The 4,962-nt window shown below is 38.2% G+C and overlaps 1 pseudogene across 1 annotated transcript; it reads left to right on the top strand.

Moving 5' to 3' along the window:
- The first annotated feature begins 255 nt into the window (after window positions 1-255).
- On the top strand, window positions 256-4,365 carry LOC105421524 (3-isopropylmalate dehydratase small subunit 1-like; annotated as a pseudogene). Its single transcript, XR_016050094.1, has 3 exons — window positions 256-427; window positions 2,708-2,756; window positions 3,627-4,365. The product of XR_016050094.1 is annotated as a 3-isopropylmalate dehydratase small subunit 1-like (transcript).
- Window positions 4,366-4,962: the final 597 nt, after the last annotated feature.

Consider the following 4,962-nt stretch of genomic DNA (forward strand, 5'->3'; position numbering starts at 1 on the left):
AAGTATTGTTTCAAGTCACCTAATTGCGACCTCTACCTTATATAACGTTTTTCGTTTATCGAAAAATGTAACTTTTGTCAATCCAAAAAATCAATTTATCCTTAAAATACATCTTTAAGTTTGTCAATTTTGGACTTGTCAAAAATTGTCTAGTGCTAGGTTTAATACTTGGGCTCTGGCTTGTGGATGAGCCCAATTGGGGCCAAAAGATGAAAAATGAAAAAAATTGTTAAAAATAAAGTCAGTAAGTAACTAGAGAGAGACGAAGACGTGAGTGTAGATTTAGAGAAGAAACAAATTTCAGCCCCCTTTTATAGAGAAAGAGATGGCCCCAGGGCCCGAGGTATTTGCGTGGCCCGACAGCCCTAACCATAGAGAAGAGACCATCTTGCCCCTTCTTTTTGCAGCTACGAGCCTCCTCACAAAGGTACATCTTAGTTTTTTCTCACCCTTAGATTTTTTTCTCTCTGGTTTTTTCTTTATCCCATGTTTTTTTTGCTCTCTGATTGTTTCTCTAGGTTCCGAACATGGTGAAAGTGGATCCCACGATTTTTTTCTTATACGATCAGATTTTTCTCTCTCTGGTTTTTTTTTTTTGATTTTTCGCAAATGTTTCTATTTTTTTTGTGTTTATTTGGCTCATTGGGTTACTCAGCATAGACTTTGATGAGTTGATTAAGATTCACCTGAGTTGGGGGTGAGTTCCTTCTCCTGAGCCCCATTTTCAAACATCGGTTAAAGCAAAGTGACTCGCTCTCGTGAAATTTGTTTCATGTTTTTCTTCTTGGCATATTTTGAGTTAATTTGCAGCATGTGTATTAAAATTTGAGATGAAGTCCAAAACTTTATAGAATGTGATCTGCACCAAAGAAATGATATGGACAAGTAACGATAAGGGAAACAAATCAAGCTACGAGCATTTTATTAAAGGAATTAATGGGAATTGATCGACCTTGTGATGAGCATTACTAATTTTTGAGCAGTGAGGAGGATGGGGAATGTCAGGCATTCAGAGTGGCAGGGTTGTGCAGTCTAGTTGCCTTTATTTCATGACCATTCAAGCTGATTTGGCCTTCCTTTTCCTACCTTCCTATTGTCTTTTATTGATGTGGTAGATGTGGATTTCTTGCTGACATGATATGGTGAATGTAGGTTCCTCTCTAGAGTGAAGAGATTTTTAAGGGCAGCGATATTCGGGGTTTGTTTTGTGTTTTTGCTGTAGGAATTGAGACTTGCATCTCTTTGTATGCCATACATTTACATCTCCATTAATGGGCTTATTGTAGTTTTTGGCCTCTTGAGTTGGACTACTTGTTTTTAGTGTTGTGTTCAGCAGGGGTTTGGAATTCCCTTTTTTTTTTTTTTGACATAAAGTAGGGATTTGGTATTCTTTAGTGCATGCTTTTGTGTTTTCTCTTTCTGTTTGGTACATGTGGGGAGTTAGGAAGGAGAGGGAAAATTGGTTTTCTTGGGGTTTGGCTTAAATGTTGGTGGTTTCCAACAAAGGTGGTTCCTTTGTTGGGTCATGTGTTAAAGGGGAAAGGCGATTGTACTTGGTGATTAGAGGTTCTTGTTGTTCACTTTCGTTTTTTTTTTTTTTTCTTGTTCATTTTTGTGAAGTGGCCAAATAAGGATTCGGTGACTTTAGTTTGTCTGTTTTGAATAAATAGAATGGCAGCCTGATATATTTTGAGTTGAGTTGGTTTCAACTTGTATAAGAGGTTTGTGTTTCTGGGTTATTTGGTCTGTTTTGGTTATTTTAATTCCTTCTTATTCAATATTTATGTTACTGATCTATGGTTATTTGATTTGATCCTTTCTGGCTGGATTCAAATTATTTTTGTTACTAATCTATGGTTATTTGATTTGATCCTTTGTGGCTGGATTCAAATTATGTATGTTATTGATATATCGTTATTGGACTTGATCATTTCTGGCTGGATTCAAATAGAGGTAGATGGCAGCCTGATATATTTTGAGTTGGTTTCTGTTTATGTTTTTTGGTTCTTGGTTATTTGATCCGTTTTGGTTATTTCAATTCCTTCTTATTCAATATTTTCAATATTTCGGTTACTGATCTATGGTATTACTGATCTATGGTTATTTGATTTGTTCCTTTCTAGCTGGAGTTTATCATATTGGTTCTTTGCTTTTCAACTTCTGGGATTTACTTTTTTGAGTCGTTCCAACAATGATTTCAGCAAAGTCTTTACAAAACAAAGAGATAAAAATACTGAAAAAGCAACAAATGAATGCGACTTCTCATGAAAAATTGGTCATAAGGCCATTCATTAGATAAGATTGATGAGTAAACAGAGTTTTTCTTCTCTTCTTTCAATATGAGCCCAATAACCAAAGCAATGAGTAAAACATTTGTTGGAGCAGCAGATGCCACCACAACAATGATTTGAATTGCTTGTTAAAAGGTTGGGGTTTTCATGAACACTGGCAGTTCAAATGACCTAGATAATGAAAGGGGACCTAAGTGAAATATATTAAGCATGTGACAAGTGTAATGCTTGCATTTTTATCCAGCAATGTCCTTGGAACTTCTCAACTTTGATTGTTTCTTTCTGTCTTCTTTTTTTTCTTATTCATTCTTATAAACAGGTCAAATAAGGATTATACTTTTGTTTTGTGGTATATTGTTCTCTATAGGGAAAAGTAATTTTGCTGTTTTTTTTTTTTGATAAACATGTCTCTATAGAAACCTTGCCCCTCATCCCACCGTTCAAGCTTTCTTCTCTGCACTCCAGGTAAATTTCACAGTTTTCCAATTTTTCTTTTCATCTGGTTTCTTGTACTACACTGGTGACAATCATAACCATTTTGTGTCCCCTTTCTGTGGGTTCTAGACAATCATGGATAATATCTTTTTTTTTCCTTCCCTTTCGATGTAACATTTTTCTAAAGTTCCCCTTTTGATCCTCTCTATCTAGTGAAGCTAGTAGACACCATTAATGTCCGAAACGCTAAAACCTGTGACCTATCTTAATTGTTTGCACAAGGTGGAGGCTTTAAACAATCAAAGTAAAACACACTTTCAAATGGTGTGGAGAAATGTGGTTTCAATGCTAAAAATCTTTGTAATGACTTTAAAAATTATTTTTATCTCTAATTATAAAATTTAAAGTTTAAAAAATAGTGTAGATCAAGCCGATCTATGAAAACTTTGAAAATATTGAAAATTAACACTCCAAAAATACATTACAATGCACTATTTCCAAAGCTAGTCGAGATGATCAATTCGAGAAATTTTTGGCCATCAAAACAACCTCTTTTAATAAAATTTTTGAAGTGCGCTCTAATTTGATTGTTTACAGCCTCGCGCGTACATAAACTTTTTCCCCTTCACTGAAACCTCAATGACACAATAGGAGCCCGGTCACTTATAGGTTTTTCTCACCAGTAAAGCGGCAGTCAAACAGACACATGGCAATAACCATGCCATCAAAGGCCGCGCATCCGCTGCCATGCGCTTTTAGCTTCTCCTCCCCTCCAACCCGCCGCCTCACTCCGCCTTCTACTCGCCCTCCGCTACTCTTGGCCTTCCTCCTCTCTCTCACGTCGCTGCAACCACTCCCCCAATCTGACTCTTTGTGCTGCCTCTTCTTCTTCTTCCTCAGCCTTAGAAGGCGGCGAGGCATCAGAAAAAGTATTTCACGGCGAGTGCTTTGTCTTGGACCACAACATCGACGCAGACCAGATCATCCTGGCGGAGTACCTGACCCTCGTTCCTTCGAACCAAGAGGAGTATGAGAAGCTGGGGAGCCTGGCGCTCGTAGGGCTCCCTTCTCGGTACCCTCGCTTCGTGGCACCCGGGTAGCCCTTGTCCCGCTATGCCATCATCATTGCATGCATCAATTTTGGGTGTGGCTCATCGAGGGAGCATGCCCCTGTTGCCCTAGGTGCGGCAGGTGTCAAGGCTGTGGTGGCTGAGTCCTATGCGCGCATCTTCTTCAGGAATTCGGTGGCGACTGGGGAAATTTACCCCCTTGAATCCGCAGAGGAGAGGCTTTGCAAATAGTGTTGTACAAAGGATTTGGTGATTGTGGAGATGGAGAAGGAAAGGAGACGACCTACCAACCACACCACTAGGAAAGAGTATAAGCTCAAGCTGATTGGGGATGCGGGGCCTGTGATTGAGGTTGGGGGGGTCTTTGCATACGCTAGCAAGACTGGTATGATTGTAGCCGCAACTGTGTAATAGTGAGCAAGATATAGATAGAGAGAGATGAACTAGGAGAAAATGTTGGTTTCTTTCTGGTATTTGTGTTTGTAAGTGGCATTTTTCTTTATGTTTTTTGGACTATTGTAGTTGAGGAATGTAAGAATTGAGATGGTATGATGTTTTCCCCTTCTCAACCTTTCTCTTCAGCCTACTTTATCTCTCTCTTGGATGAGATGGTATTCTAGTGCTCTTTTTATAATCTCTCTTTTGTAGTTGAGATGGTACTCAAATGTACTTTTTTGAGTATTTTACTTTCTGTATTGGGGATTTCTTATTGACTGGTGACCTGGTTTATTGCTATCTGCAATCCCTTAGAGTTTATTTGTGTTGCCTCTCTCCCTCTCCCTTATGCCTGGTTGATAATAGGGAAAAGAGATTGGACGTAGTATTAACACTCTAATATGTCTCCTTACTGCTTGTTTAGATGACCATGATTATGAATATGAATTGTTTCATTGTTGATTCACTCCACCACATTTGTTGTTGATAAATTTGAAGGAAGATGAATATTTTATGGCCATTGGTTCCCACAGTAGATCAGATAATTTGCATCTCTGTACTTATTTCTATGTATAAAGAGATTGAGTTGAAAACTGATGACCATAGCAATCTACCATTTGTTAAATTTTAAAAAAATAAAAATAACATGCTAATCCAATTGGTTAAGCTGATTTCTGTTCTACTGTGTTGGGAAAGCTTCTTGCAAAAGAAGCCGGTCAGGCAAATGATCA

The sequence above is a fragment of the Amborella trichopoda genome, chromosome 2 (genome assembly GCF_054954075.1).
Source record: "Amborella trichopoda isolate Santa Cruz 75 chromosome 2, AtrichopodaSantaCruz75HAP2 v2.0, whole genome shotgun sequence".
Taxonomy (NCBI): domain Eukaryota; kingdom Viridiplantae; phylum Streptophyta; class Magnoliopsida; order Amborellales; family Amborellaceae; genus Amborella; species Amborella trichopoda.